Consider the following 16,726-nt stretch of genomic DNA (forward strand, 5'->3'; position numbering starts at 1 on the left):
AGGAAGGAAGGAAGGAAGGAAGGAAGGAAGGAAGGAAGGAAGGAAGGAAGGAAGGAAGGAAAAGAAAATATCTTTGTCAACCTCCTTTTCCCACAATAACTTTAAGGTAGTCAACACTTTTCTGATAACTAAGAGAGAAAAAAAAAAATCTGAGATTAATGTATCGGTTCCACATGACTGTAGAAAAAAAAGTTTTGAGATAAAAAGTAATTAAATTTTAGCTGAAATGGCATTATCACCTAGATTTTCAGTTTCTTTACCAGAATATAATACAAAAAATACCTGTCTAACTTGCCATGTGTTTTCACAACTTGCTGTCCCAGTGTTTTGACTTTTCATTTTTCCCCAACCATTGGACAGTTATCATTCACACAATTTTTCACCAAGTGTGATAGCTTTAATTTTTAACAAAGTAATATGATTTTATTTTATCTCCCTGATGTCTTTATTAACTTCTTTCTACACTGAAATATTTTTTTCATATCTTTTCAGGTTATCCAGTCGCTCTGAATTAAGCCTGATCAGTGCCATTTCTTAATCTGCTGCTCCCAGGGGTCTGGGGTGTTGGTAGCAGGGCAGTCTCTCCCCGAGGTCCCTCAGGGCAGGGCCTGGCAGCTAGGACCCATCCCACTGCCCAGAGGAAGGGCCGCTGGCGGGCACCAGGGCAGCCCCAGCCCTGGGCATCTGGCACATCCATGGGGATTGGGATGGGCCGAGGCAAGGCCAGGATGGGACATGGGCCCAGCTCAGCAAGGCCAATGGCCGGGCAGGGCAGGGCTGTGGGGAGCTGGAGACCCGCCCTGCTGCGGCATTGCTGGGGCAGGGGCTGACAACCCTGGGGGGCTGAAATGGGGTCCTGGGCTGTGGGCATGGTGGGGGGATCCCTGAGGGGCTAACATGGGGTCCTGGGCCATGTTGGGGAGAGGCCCTGGGGGGGGCTGAGCAGGGACAGTAAGGACAGTAGTGCCCCCAAAGGCCTGACACTGCTTATTAATTAATCTGAATCAGTAAATTTTTTTTTTCCCCCCACTGGAACTGCATTCTCTTTCATTTATAGACATTGAAAAAACCTCAAAAAAAGAAATATTGGTAGTAATTAAACAGAAGCCCCTTAAACTTCTGCAAAACTGTGCTCTTAAATTGTACTCTATATTGTTGCATTCTAAGAAGTTAAAACTTCTTGTTTATGTTTTAACTTTTGGTCAAATTTTCATTTTCTCGCCTTTTTTTTTGTGGGGGACATATAATTTTTATGGAATCTTTGCCTTCTGGCAGACCTTGTAAGTTTTTACTTTGTGCTTTGAAGGAGAAAGGGAGAAAAACGTTTGTGTTCTGAATTAGCTTAAGATTAAGCTTAAAATATGTCTCAAATATTTCTTCTTCCATTATTCTGGGGGGAAAAAAAAAAACAACAAACCAAACCAAACACCAAAACTGTAACATTGCACCTTGTACCTGATTGATCACTCACTTTTGTTCATTGTGCCACAGAAACCTTCCTATTCATCATTTATACTTTTGCAATTTACAATTATCAAAGACAGTTCTTTGCTGTTCTGAAACATCTTGGACATTGATTGATAGAAAATAAGTTTTAATATAGATCTCAGCAGTGGACAAGCACTAACATACGTTATTTTTATTTTATTCCTTTTATATCGTTAGGTTTGTATATATTTTAATATTAAACTGTACCTTTGCAGAACAACTATTTTTCCAGGTGCCTTAGTTCCTTAGAGAAAGTGAGCTCATTTTTAACTGTAACAGTAGTATCAGTCATGATATGCTGTTATTTGCTATGTTATTAATTTATCCACTGCAATACAGATGACCTGCTGTTGTCTTGGAGCTGAGCTCTGAGCGCAAGGCCAATTTTTTTTTTTTTTTTTAATTACAATGAAATATTCTAGTATTGTCACAGTCTTCACTGTCTATCAACTTAGAGCATCCTCAGGGCAAAAGGTCAAACACGTTGATGTGCTTTCTAGGCAGTATTACACTTTAAATATCGCTGTTTCCGTTTACGTTATCAGAGTTGTCATTAAAAACTTCTAGCACAAGTTTTAAAATATTTTCATAACCCTGTCCTCTACTGCTGCTCACAAGAGGTGCTCACAAGAAGTGGTTAGTCTCATATTCGAAAGACTCATGTCAACTCCACTCACGACACAGTACTTAAAGAGCGGGAGATGACACTCTTGCAGTTCATATTTCTATTAAACTAAATTAGAAATTCAGCTTTTATGACAGATGTCATCCAACCCTTCTGTAACTGACAAATCTGGAACTGAAATGTTACAGAATGCTGGAGGCTTCACAGCTTTCCCAATTAGAAAATAGGGTTTCATTTTCACCAGTTATTTTACCATTAAGCAGTATATTTCTGTGCTCTTTTGCCAATTTTCTGTCATTGTTTTTGTCTGCTCCTGCACTCAGTGTGTGTGCTTATAAAACATTTCTAAAATCAGTCTTCTTATTTTCTCTCTGAGTTTCTCTAGTACAACCTCCAATAAATAAAGATGATATTCTGTCAAATATTCCTCAATATTTCTCATACTAAGATTTTTTTTCCTGTGTCTCTAATCATCAAAGATATGTGGAAGACAAATTTTTGAAATGCTCTAAAGAGAGTGAGAGAACTGCTAAAAGCTGAAAATCTTATTTCTTCTTTTTTGGCATTAAAACAAAGTTTTATTCAGAATCCACTAGTATTTAAAACCCATATCTTCAAAATTATTTAGTTTATGCATACTACATAATATCTTCTTGAGATCCCAATGTACATGTTCAATCTGCAAAGTAGAAAAGAAACCCTCTTCAGATTTAATATGCTTTTTGTCACCGTCATTGTATACCAGTACTTCTGTATTTATTCACATGGTTTTCTCCTTTTTTCTTTCAGTTAACTCTTACCTATCTTGTCACTCACTTTTCCAATCTTCTTTCTGATAGGTGTTCTGAATGTTATTTTGGGCCTTGGGTGTCAACCAGCATTTCTTACTGTAGCATTCTCACTCCTTTTCCGAAGTTAGAGCAGTTCATTCTCCTGTGTGATCTTTATCTGTTGTTTTTGTTGTTGATGTTTTTATTTGCAGTCTTTTTTCATTTTATTCTAGTCTATGACATATACATAGAATCTGTTCCTTCTTCACCTGTCTCAGTGGGATATTATGAGATACATTTTGTTAGAATAAAACAGCTTTAGGGCTCTTATCAAATCATGCTATATAAAAGTATTAAAGAGGATGTAATGTTTCTTTTCCCAAAGACATCTGTAGACAATATATCTGCTGTTAAACTACCAAGTGATTCTCTTTGTTCTTTGGCTGCCAACAATAGCCCAAAGCATTTCATTTACACAGTTATCTTTATCATCGTATTACTTAATTATGTGATTACTTCTGCTTATTTTCTGTGATCAAGTTCTAAACTGAAATGAACTTTTCTTTGCCCTTAAATAAGAATTAAGTACCCTATAAATTAAACAATTATTTTAAAGTTGTTGCCAGGAAAATATGTAATTTTGCATATGACACATCAACTAAAAGCTGGAAAAAATGCAATGCCTTTATGAAGATTAGTAGATTTTGATTCTTACTCAGATAAATTACTCAGTTATAAGGTAGCCAAAATATATGGCAACACTTTTTCAATGACTCTGTAAACTGATATTTTAATAATAACTTGACAACTTAATGAATATTACTTATGGAATGTTTCAGTGGACTGATGACTTTGACATTAGGAAGTTATTTGAAATAAAAATTCCATAAATAAAGAAAAGAAAAGAAAAGAAAAGAAAAGAAAAAAAAAAAAAAAAAAAAAAAAAAAAAAAAAAAAAAAAAAAAAAAAAAAAAAAAAAAAAGAAAAAAAGAAAAAAAAAGAAAAGAAAAGAAAAGAAAAAAGAATTTCTAAACTAATTTCAAGTTCTTTTTGTTTAAAAACTGTTAAAAATGCATTGCTCTTTAAAGAAATAAACACATGTAAAAAATCATATTTTTAAGAAAGTCAAAAGACTTGTTTTAATAGCAAAAAAAAGTTATCTTTTTAATGTCAAGAATTATTAATAGTCAAATTTAAGAGCTAAATGGCAAATTAATGCCTTCATAAATCAATATGGAATCTGCTGTAAAACCAATCTTTGCACAAATTTTTCTTACTCGACTTTAGGCAGTCTATTTTGAACTTATGATTTTGAGAGATGTTCATGGTAAATGAATCACACAACTTTTTGTATAATGAACCCATTTTTTAGTCATTTGCTATACATCCATTTAAACATACAAATATGCATTTTGCACACAAGCAGATCCTTTGTAGTACCAAACAAAAGACCTAACCTTGAGTTGCCCCAAATCATGCAATTTGTGTTAAATACCACCAAAATAACTTTATAACTGCTTTTCTAAATCCAACATTGAAATATGATTAAATCAAACCCTGCTTAACAATCCATTATGGCATGCATGCAGAACTTTGCACTGCATAAAATACTTGCACATAATACTTTCATAAATTCCTATTATCTAAATATAGTGGTTATTTATTCTTCGCCATTTCACATCTGAGCTTTTTTGAGGGGGAAGATTGGAAGTGTGATCAAAGATCATGTATCAGATGCTGAACAGTGGGAAAAGAAGCTAGTTAAAATTCTGCTGCTCTTTGCAGAAGGAAAAATGAATTAGTCTGTTTCAACCTTTCTAGTCCTTTGTAGAAGCAATTATAGATTGCAAATATTTGTAAACCATATGTATTTACGAAAAATATTATTTCAAAACCAAAGTTATGTTAAAGAAAAAATCAATATATCTTTCTTATTTGCAATGTGCAGCTGCTCAAACAAAAGAAATAAAAGCCCAGAAGTTTAATTTATTTCTTACAAACTGCTTTTTCACTTCTACATGCAAATTATCTTTAAGCACTACTTCCAGATGATTTCAACACTTTTCTCCTAACACTTTATAAGTCTTATTTCTTTCCATGGTATGTCTTTATGTAAAGATGTAATAATTTTATTTAGAAGATGTGTTGTACTGTTATATAAAAATTTTGTGGTCAAATTCTGTTCTGATTTTCATTTTATGTAATCATAGATATGTTAGTGAAAGGATGTAAATGACAATATCTCATTTGATATTGTTTTTTATGAAGTCTTTAGAGTTATACCACCTAAAAACCTGTATAAAACCCAAAGCAAATATTCTAAAAATATTATCAAATATAAATGCTTTACTGAAATTTGCCTTGCACAAACACATTATTTATGCATAACATAATAAATATAAGGAGTACAAACCTACAGCTCAGTGCCATCTTCAGTAGCCAGTCAAGGTCAATGGACAGCTTTATGTTATAAAGGTGATCTATATCGGCTGAGAATCAACCCTGCCATCTTGTTAACAAAAATCTTATCTACATAGAAAATTTAGTAACATCTTTTTCTTACGTACTCATTCCAGTCCAAAGTGCTTGTGGTGTTGATTTTTTCTGTCATTTGATTAACACCCTACTTAGTCTTGGCAGGGAGATGAAAAAATCATTTTTGGCTGCCTAAGGAATCTGATTCTAGAAGTATTCAAAAAGTAGGATACACAAACTGTAAAATGAAAATAGCATACACAATGAATTAATGAATGATAGTAATAATAATAGCTATAATAATAATAATAGCAGCTTTGATGTTGCTTTAACAAGAACTAATAATATCTAAGCAAAAATTCTTAATTTTTCAGTATGTTACTAACAGCATGGAAAACAGTCTTTCATAATTCAGCTTAGAAGTTCACTTAATACAGGAAATAAATATAATCACAGTGGACCAGAGATACTTTGTCGAAGTGACAGTATTGTTATTACTATTACTTGTTTATTAAGTTGAAGCCAACATGGTATTTAGGCCTCATTCAGGTATCACTGAAGTCACTTCAAAAATTCCTCATTGATTTAAAGGGACTTTTAATTAACTAGCATCCTGTTCCAGCTGTTTTTGCTTCTTCCTTGCTGGGAATTTAGTAACTCAGTGCAATAGACAACCCTACTTTTTAGTGCTGCATAGCAATACTCAATCAGTGTGATGAAAGATGGATTTCTACTCACAATGACATTCATGTGAACATTAATTTCTATCATTTTGTTTTATAATTGTTTACCGCTGTTGACTGCAGTAGCTGAAGGATGATGAAAAAAGTCAAGAAAACAGCTGTCTTCACTGAAATTGTCAGAAGATGGTTTCAGTCTCTGTGTATCAGTGCAGCCATCAGCATCAATAGAACCATATATGAAAGCATAAATGTGGATGCGTATCACACACAAAGAAACCACGTTGCTTACTTCAAAATATAGAAGCTTAGAATGTGTGATGAGACGATGATTTTGGTGTAGCAGGAATAGACCCACATTTTGCATAATTTATTTCAAACGACAACAGTTTCACATAAATAGCCAATAAAAGTATTTTGAGAGCATGAGATTTTCCTTTATGTAGTGTATTATGAATGACACAAATTTTGCTTAAGAAAAGAAGAAAAGTCTTTTACTAACATATGAGTTTGTGGACATATTCTGGTAAAAATATTTTCATCTGAAGATTGCAAAATTACTCACTCATTGCATCCACGTTCTTTGCTTCCATCTTGCTTTCAGGCTTCAATACGTATTAATAAGTATGCAGACAGCATTACTTTGCAGACTAGTAGATGGCTGGTTCCTCGACAGAGACCAAAAAGTAGTCTGTGTCAGGGCTTGCGTAATACGCATACAAAAGACACCCCTTTCTGCAATTGCAATACTTGAAGGTATCCTACAATGCATCAAGAATTGCCATCATATATCATGTCAAGCCCTTGTTCCAGAGTGACAACTTTGCCCCAAATTATACTTGCTATAATCTTAGGTGACATGAAGAAACATAGCATCTTATTATAACTGGATGTTATCAGGCAGTTGCTTAGAGGTGAGGAAGGTGACATGAAAGCTTGAAGTGACCAGGTCTTCATTTGCCATGACACGTCCCAGAGTCTTTGCTTTTATAACAAGGTTGATGAACTGCTAAGGTTGATTTTGGAAAAGAATTGAGCAACACTGCTTAAAATAAAAAATGGCAAAGATGTCTGCATACGGGATCAGTGACGTGTTGCCGTACTGATGCAATGCCCCATATATATGCTTACTCTGCTAATCTTTTTTTTCACAGGGCCAATGTCTTGCTGATCTTTGCACAAGACCACAACAGAGCCTTTAGCCCTATGCAGTGCTGTACAGTCAATCTATTAAGACATCCTGGCCTCTGTCCCAGAGTCAGAGACAGCCAAAGGCTATAAGAGGTGTTTTTGTCACGGTCCACATTATTTATCATCTTTGTTCTAGAGCTTTCTACTGTGGATTCAAAAAGACAAAAGAGCTCCCTTCCCCATCTATTCAAACCCAGAAAATCCCTACTAGCATTTGAGATACATTATTTCAACATGTGGACAACCCATTTTTCAAGTAAATTCTCATATGGAGCTTGATGTTAGCTGCCATCTTGATGTCAGAGTGGCAAAATGATAGCTAAGGATTCACATGATTAACAGCCTTTCATAAAGATGTGCTGGTATAGTTGTAGGGTGAGGTAAGCAAGCTGGAAGCATAGCGTGTGCAAAGAAGACCTACCTGAAAGGCACACAGAGTTATAGGACAGTTATTGCACTGCAGTACAAAAAGAAATGCAAACATGCTCAAAAAAGCCTGAATCTCAATAATGAAGTGGCAAATGACGGAAAAGTTGAGAGTGGTTCAGCAGTTCCCTGTGGCAAAACAAATAGAAGCAGGGAATACACCATGTCACAAACAGTGTTGTAGCATATTCCTTCCCTGGCTTTAGCATCAGTAATTAAAACAATTCATATGCTAGAAGAAGTAATACAATTAGTAATTCATCTAATATATACCATACACTGTATGGTATTCAGTAAATTCAGTGGAGTGTGTTTCTCTTCATGATCTAGAAGAAAAGAAAATTTCCTAGTAAATTTCATTCTTCTCACTGAAAACATAAATTAATTCAGGCATTCACCCAACCTGCACCTTTTCCATATTCTTCAATAACTTTCAAGTCTGAAAATACCAAGTTCAAGAAGGTAATTTGAAATATATTGGAAATTTATTTTAACTGAAATATAGAGCTTTTACTACTTCAGAGTGTGACTCTCAGTTTTGACCAGCAACTCCTGCTTCATTGCATGTTTCTTCAAAGTTATCAAAGATTCTTTTACTGTAGCACAGAAACGTTTCGCATAGGCTTACTGAAGATTTCAAAACAGAAAACATAAGGAATCAGTATCTTTCTAAAATGAAGATATTCTAGCAATTTCCCCTTTTTTACATAAAGCTTAAGGACAAAAACTTTTGCACCTTCTTTTCTGTATATTTCAGCACATAGGCAATGCACATTGTTAAAGCAGTGACCTTCGCAAGCAGGACAATTGGCTTTTTTATTCCTTTTTCTTTTTTGAAAGATGAAGGTTGGGGTGTTTTGTGATTCAGATAACCTTCATTCACAGCTAGTTAACTACGTATTGGATTTTATAAAGAAATTAAGACACCAGGCATTTGGATTAGTAGTGTTTGCCATCATTCATACTCAATAATTGAGGTCACAGGGATTATAAACTCTAATGTGTCAAATTGAATTCACCAGCAACACATCTAAAATCCTTTAATTATCTGCTTTGGGGGCAATGGATTAACTAGAGCCTGTCAGTAACAAATAGACATCCTGTTTACCTTTTCCTTTTTTTTTTTTTTTTTGGTAATCTTTTTTAGTAAGCTACTGATAATTCCTTAGCCAATAAATATAAAAATAAAATCTAACCCAAATCCTCCCTGTTTCTTAAGAGGTTTTACATTACCATTTAATCACAGTCACTGTATATTTGCATCCCTTGTTACATAGTGGATAACAAGTGGAGTAAATCACAGTTCTTTGTCACTTTCAGCCATTTATCACAGAGAATCATATTAGAGATATGTACTTAAAATGTCATTTGGTTTTGTCATAAAATGATAACTAAAAATATAGATGTAGCAAGAAAGAGATATAAGTAGTTACAGTGTTCTCCATTTCATTTCTGTCTTAACTGATCATTGCCTTAAAGTTTCTCTCTGATTTCTGTTGCTAGAAGACAGGCATAGTTCTTATTTTCTTCATTTTCTTCTCATTAAATGTTTTTCATTCACTAATTAAATGCCACCAAAAATGTCTCAATCAAATTCTTAATAATAAACTTAATTATTATCAAATTTTTACTTGCTAGGAAGTTTTCTCTCAGATTATTTCATAGTGGTGTTAAGAATGTGTCTTTACAAAGCTGTGGGCCCATTTTCAGTCAGTATTGTCCTAAAAACTATAAAACATATTAATAAAAGACAGAAGCATTAACTTCTTCAGAAAATGTTAGGTTGCTAATTTCCTTTATAATAACAAACATCACAAATGTTAAATAAACAGTCTTCCTCTCTACCATGAATTTATTATGTTACCTGAGATCATTTTCTGCTCTGGATTTGTATGATAAAACCATAATTTTCTAAAGCTTTCCTTTTTATATGAAATTTCTCAGATTTGATTTCTGATCAAAAGTGACCATAAGAGGAGAAAGTGACTTTGTCGAGTTAGGTTTTAGTCTCTGCCTCAGGTTCCCATTGTGGTGTTTTTACTTGGTGGTTAAAGAGACTTCTGATTCAAGTCCTGTAACTGTGGTGAATATTTAAGACATCATAGAATCATAGAATCATAGAATAATTTGGGTTGGAAGGGACCTTTAAAGGTCATCTAGTCCATCAGTAGGCATCATACTTTAGAGGAAGAAGCTCATCAGAGAGTGGGAAAGAGAAGTCAGCTTATCCCATTCACTCAAGTTTTCAAAGCCACTATATAATGAAATAAACAAAAAAGCATGCAAATGGAGATAATGGCAATGAATATCTGTACCACAGTGACAGATATTCTATCTGACCAAATTTAGACATTCACACTGTTGATGCCTACATCTGAGCTAATAATTTAAACTCCCTTCATAAATAATGGAGAGAATAGGTGCTTGCAAGACATGATTCATCTCATTCTGAAGCAAACACCTAAAAAACGTCAGGTGAATCAAGCCTTGAAAGTGGCTATTTCTCTTTGCAGGCTATAAAGAGAACAGAGTGATTAGCTGGGACATAGATATTTATCCTCTAGGTTGTTTTAAGGTAGACAGGAGGAATCCTTTCTTTCAGCTTGCACATCCACTCAAGTTTTCAAAGCCACTATATAAAGAAATAAACAAAAAAAGCATGCAAATGGAGACAATGAATACTGAGTATTGTGAGGCGATTTCATTAGTAGCTGTGAGGTAGTAGGGATTAAAAGGGGAAGATGGAAAGATAAAGGCCTATGACAAATAAATGATATCCATTGTTACAGAACTTCAGGGACCTCAATGAAGTTTATTCTCTTATCCCTACTGTTTTTTCAGAGTTTTTCAGGCACTGTTTTTTTTTATTTTTTTAATTCCTTCATGTATCTCAGTGTGGAGAGGAGTATATATAATCCACAATTTCCACCTGCTTTTCAGAGCAGCCTTTAAAACAATAAAAGGCAGGTGTTTTGGTAACCATTTCATTATTCATTGAAGAAAAAAATGCAAACAAGTATGTAAGCCAAGTAATATTCCAATTGTTATGGTTTATGTATACTGTTGTCCAGTGTTTCAAGTACTTCAGTAAAATATACTAACATTAGATATCTATTATCTAATAGATAGGTGAAAGATTGTCCTTACTCACTGATGTTTGACATTGGTTTACTGTGGCAATAACTGCTTCATTATTTAATAGAAAACAATGTCACACTTAGGTGGCAAAGCTTCATCTTCTCAAGCCTTTATTACACAATCAAAAGGATTGATTGCTGTTGATTGGATTTTCTCAGAGGACATAGTCACTTCCACATGCCCCTGGATTTAACAGTCACTTTTTTCAATCTCAGGAAAATCAAAATATCTTTGTTCATCCTTTACGTAATGCTTTCTGAAGCTGCTGAAAAAAAAACACATAGAAAATGTCACTCTTTACGTTGTCATTACACAAGTCTCTGTGTTACATCTTTTTTTGTTTCATAAGAAAAACTAATTATGCAACTGGAATGACATTTTTTCCCCAAAATCTTTAGGTGGGTCCGTATGTAATAGACAAGCCTTATATATTAGGTTTGCTCCTTCTCTCACTGCTATTTCAGGAGTACCTTAACTTCATTGTAAGTTTTCCTCATTAATTCCTGCTGCCACCCAGCAAAAGGTGACAATGAGTAACAAAGCGTCTGCCCTTGGAATGGAATCATAGAATCATAGAATAGTTTGGGTTGGAAGGGATCTTTAAAGGTCATCTAGTCCAACCCCCTCTGCAATGAGCAGGGACATCTTCAACTAGATCAGGCTGCTCAGAGCCCCGTCCAACCTGACCTTGAATGTTTCCAGGGATGGGTCATCTACCACCTCTCTGGGCAACCTGTTCTAAAGGTAGGGTCCTCTCTCAATAGCAGCAGAATCCTATTCCCTCCTTGCTGACAGCAGGTGCAACAAGCTTGATTCTTAAGATCCCAGTCTCCAGCTCATAGATTATCCTTCCTTTTTCCAATTACTCTGCCTTTCCTGAAAAAAAAAAAAAAGAAAAAAAAAAAAAAACCAAACCCAAACAAACATGAAAACATAAAAAAGTTTCTGTTTCTTAATAAAACAAAATTGAATTTTGCTTAGACAGAGAGGTGTTGTGTTGGCATTGTCTGTATCCAATGTGTGGCTTATGCACCAGGATGTTTCTGTTACACTTTTGACACTGAAAACTGGAATGGAGATTCTCTTTTGCAAACATGTACAGGTCAGATATGAGCTATCTTTAGTGCCTATGTCAGAATAAAATGCTCCTTGTTGTGACCTATGTGACCTCTGACCTATTCCAGTAGGAGATCCAAAAATGAGAGGAGAAACAACTGGATTGCAGCATGGTCTGAAATGAGTGTGAAGTGTTCTGTTGAGGAGCAGAATCCACCAGCAGCAACCGTTAGGAAGGGCTCAGACTCTTAAGAAGATGGGCATTGTAACAACCAGAGTTGGTGGTTTAGAAATATATTGAGACTATAACGTCTTTTCCTTCAAACAGCAAATACTGATTAAGTGTATCCCCTTTACCCTGTAAACATTGCTAATTTCTTCTTTAAAGCTTGATGAAAGAAAATCACCAGATATCTTTTAAATATCTATAAATTCTGGATGGTCAGAGTAATTTTTAATGAAATCCCATTGATTTCAGTAGGATTATATGAGAGTTTAATCCTTAGAATGCACTATATTTGTATAAATCATATTAATATTCTAGAGACACACCCCCCCAATTTCTACTACTTCAAAGTACAGTACAGCTGTGAAATGTTTTTGTTAAAAATAAATAATATTTTAATGGGATAACTACATACTCTTGTTTTATTTTGTTCTTTATATTCTCAAATGGTAATGTTGTGTATACTTCCTCTAACTGTCTTTCTATTGTTTGAAATAGCAAAATTTTAAAAGACCATTTAATTTTAGAATCCCAAATATTCTTTTGCATTGTTTCTAGTTTATTTATTTTTAATAATAGGCTGAACAGATGTTTTTCTATTAAGTTACTCTCTTTTAATAACTGTTATTTCAAAGAGTAGCAAGCATGAAAATTCTCACTTAGGAATATATATATTCTGTAGTTGTTGATCAACCATATAAGCTTCTGTTGTAATCAATATACAATAAAAACAGTTAATTATTTTATAATTGCATGTAATTATATCTTGAATGTGTTTAGACTAAAATGCTGAAGAAGACATTGAGCATATAGAGGTTAATTATGTTCCTCTATATTAACTATGCATAGCATGTTATCTATTTTTAAATGTAAATTAGTAAGAGATAACATAAAATACATTTTAATTTTAAGATGTGAAATAATAATGATATACTTACTGCAAATAGACTTTTAAAATTAAAATTACATTATTAACGATTACATTTATCTATTCTAATACTCTGAACTGACAACTTATATATGAGGTTTGCAAGCAATTTTTCTGATGCAGTATGATTATAATTTTTTTAAGATCAATTTATTACAAGGAAAAATAGCGTTGTGTGAAACAAAGAGCAATGACACATTAATAAACAGGTTATTTTTAGCTTTTGAGGATAATGAACATCTGGGCTATCATATTGTAGCAATGTCACATCAGTAGCAGTACTGCAATTTGTATATGTGTCAGTTTTTTCCATTTCATTCCCTTTTTTTCTGTAAAGAAAACTTCATATGAACCACAATTTATCAGCCCTGAATAAGACACACTGTAAACATGTGAGGGGACAATTGTAAAAGTGATTTAATACTACAGCAGCATAGATCTCTGTTTATCTCAGCAATCACCAAACTAGAAAACAGTCGGTAGTCATAACAGTAAGGAACATACACTCAGAGAGCTACGTGTGAAACAGTGTAAATGGTACTTCACTCACAGAACCTGATTGTACATCATCTGATCTCTTTACTTTAGGGGCTCTTTCCTAGCCATCTACATGGTACAGATGCCCTTCACAACAGGAGAATGCAAAGTGGGTGCACTTTCACTTCAGTTCCCAGTATTGCCGGTGTTTCCTTCAGACAACTTGCATTAAGACCAATAAAATGAAGAACCCCACAGAAAAACAAATACACAGTCACGCTGCATTAAGAGAGTTTGTTCTGCAAAGCAAGAATACAAGAGTTAGGAAATATCCAGTTGCTTGGATGTTCTGGAAATCATGTACATCTTCATTATGGAGGAAAAATATCATGCTCAGCCCATATGGCCTTGGTTGAATATGAACAGAGAAGAATAAATTTTCAGATAATGTGATCCCAAACTGCAATTAATCTCTAGTGGACAAATGTGAATTAAAACCTCAAGCTTACCCTTTTTTTTTCTTTTTTTTTTTTTTTTCCTTGATATATTGGCAAAGTATCAGCCAAATGTCATACGAGCGCTTTTGGAGCAAAGAATCTCTTCAAAAAATATAATAAAGCTATTTTTTAAAGAAATGGAATAATAATAAGTGTTCCTTAAGCCACTGGGGAAACAAATTATTTGTTTCAGATGAAAGCCTCCAAGAAAACTCAGACCTGTGGAAATATCCAGAGTAGAATACTTGCAGACCAGGGAAAAAAAGAAAAAAAAAGAAGCAGCTGGAAATAAAATTGTAATGCAAAATGTCAGGCATTTGTAACTGTCAGTGTCATCACCCATACAATCTATCATAGCACATTGTACCAGATCTTGAACTAATCTTTATTCTTCTGGAGCCAACTGGTTCTTCCACAGCAGTGATGCTTGAAAAGTTTTTTCCAGATAGATATGTTTATTTAATAGCTGCCACAGAATAATTCTTACTGCTTATGATCTCCCCTTGGTTGAGCTCCGTAATATGCAAAGAAGGATTTACAAAATGGCTTTGCATAAGTTTCTAATAAACTGCCCATGATTACTACTGTAAGATTGTTCTACAGATCCACAACTACAACTTTAGAACCACTTGACAGAATTACATAAGGGAAGCAGGAATCTACTGGCCAATTTCTGCTTTGTGGCACCCACCCTTCTAAATATTAGCCACTGTTACTGGTTTTGTTACTTCAATGCTTTTGTATTGTTTTCTGTATTACTGATGTTTGGACCTAATATGATCTAATTTGTCAAGACTTGTCATATGTTTAGCAATCTTTCTTAAAAGAGATTGGTTTTCTAGAAGGACCATAAGATTAAATAAGAGCTTACTGTCTTTATTTGGTTGGGTACAAGCACTCAGAAATGGTCACTGACATCAGTTACTCAAATCATTCAACAAAAGAATTAACTTTTAACACAAGAACAGGGCAAGTCAGTTTTTCAACTCCTTCTATAGGGCTCTTCCATGGGAAAATCCTGCAGATTCCCTAGGAGTGACACTTGAGGCTATGTAAATTTTACTAGTGATGATAAGTTTCTACTTTTCAGAGTATAGGCTGAATTTACAGACAAAAAACTCAGTCACTGAAAGATGCCATAAAAACTTGAATGAAAAAATATATAACATAAACCCCCCCAAAAAAACTCAAAATGCAGTTATGGTTTTAAGAAAAGAAAAGAAAAAAAAAAAAACAACAACCCACAAATACAATTAGTAGATAATAGAAACTTTATACTAAACCTGAGCTAAAATTGCAGTAAATGATGCTCTCAGTAGCATAGGAACTGGCAGACTGGATTACAGAAATGGCCCAGCTGGTCTAGTATCCTGGTTCTGTTACAGCTGATATCAGCTAAGCATCACAGAAAGGGACTCCATTAGCTGGCAATCAGGTATGACTTATTCTTTCTATAACTTCTAGGCTGCAAGATATATCCCAGAACTTATGATTCTGTAGTTCTTCTCTAAAGAGATACAGTCTTTTCATCAGATATAAATAGAAAAATATACTTATTGCCATTATAACAAGATCTGTCAATATTTTGATATACAAGCTAGTAATGCTGCAGTCAGAGAATAACTGAGGTTGGAAGGAACCTCTGTAGACCATACAGTCCAATGCAGAAGTCTCAGAAGTCTTTCCATAATATATACTGATACAGAGGAGAAACCTGAACTGTTACTGACAGGTTGAACTAAGTTGTAAGTTGTGGAGGAAAATGAATGAGAGAGCAAAACAGACAGTATTTCACCCTATTCATGCGTTCCCATGCTCCAGCCCTTTGTTTTTAGAGGGGAGAGACAGTAAAGGTATTCTATATAAAACTGACCCATAAAATTGTCCCTATTCATCCTCTCTCTGGAGATTTGTCTCCCTGGTTGTAAGTCAGCTCAAGACATGCCACTGCTACTAAGCTGATAATTTTCCATACTATGTTTTAGAGCATTATGAAGAACCAAATAAGAATTAGGTAACTAAAAAAAAAAAACCAACTACTGCCTTTGCATCTTTAGTATACAAACCGTACAGTGAGGTTACTTGTCAACTAGACTTCTTTGTAGATGCATAGTGTCAGTTGGTATCCCTCCAGCTTATCAAGGAGACTGTGATATTACCTAACTAATAAAAAACTTGTGTTTAATTTATCCTTGCAAAAAAAGTTTATAAAGTAGATATTAATTTGCAAGGTCTTTGTCAAGTTAAGGACACATTTTAAAAGAGCTTATACCAAAACGTGACCTAGACCAAAAGGTGACCTAGACTGAGCAATAACATGGCAATAACAACATCCACGGTATCCGCAAGGTATTAGAGTTGACATATGCTTGGCAAGCACTCAGCCAGCTCTGAAAATCCGAATGTTTGAGATAAGCATCCTCATGCAAACTAGAAATAAAACATATATATTTCAGAACTGCTTTTTTGAATTGAATCAGGTGAAGTGCCGAGTGATAGGGTGCTGTAGTCAGATAGGGTGCTATATTTAAGATTTCGTGCTTAGGTATGGCATTTGCTTGCAGATTTTGACATAGAATTTGACCATAAACACCACACAAGGCTAAGACTCCCATGTTTCCTAACTTTATTGCAATGTGATCTTAAGCTTTTTTATTTTGTTTTAACTGAAGAAATTTTGCTGTTTAAGTGTTCTAAACCAGAAAACTGCAGCTGTTGATGCATAATTTTGGCACTAAGTCAGAGACAG

Source organism: Aptenodytes forsteri, unplaced genomic scaffold (genome assembly GCF_000699145.1).
Source record: "Aptenodytes forsteri isolate BGI_AS27 unplaced genomic scaffold, ASM69914v1 Scaffold172, whole genome shotgun sequence".
In the NCBI taxonomy this organism is placed as follows: Eukaryota; Metazoa; Chordata; class Aves; order Sphenisciformes; family Spheniscidae; genus Aptenodytes; species Aptenodytes forsteri.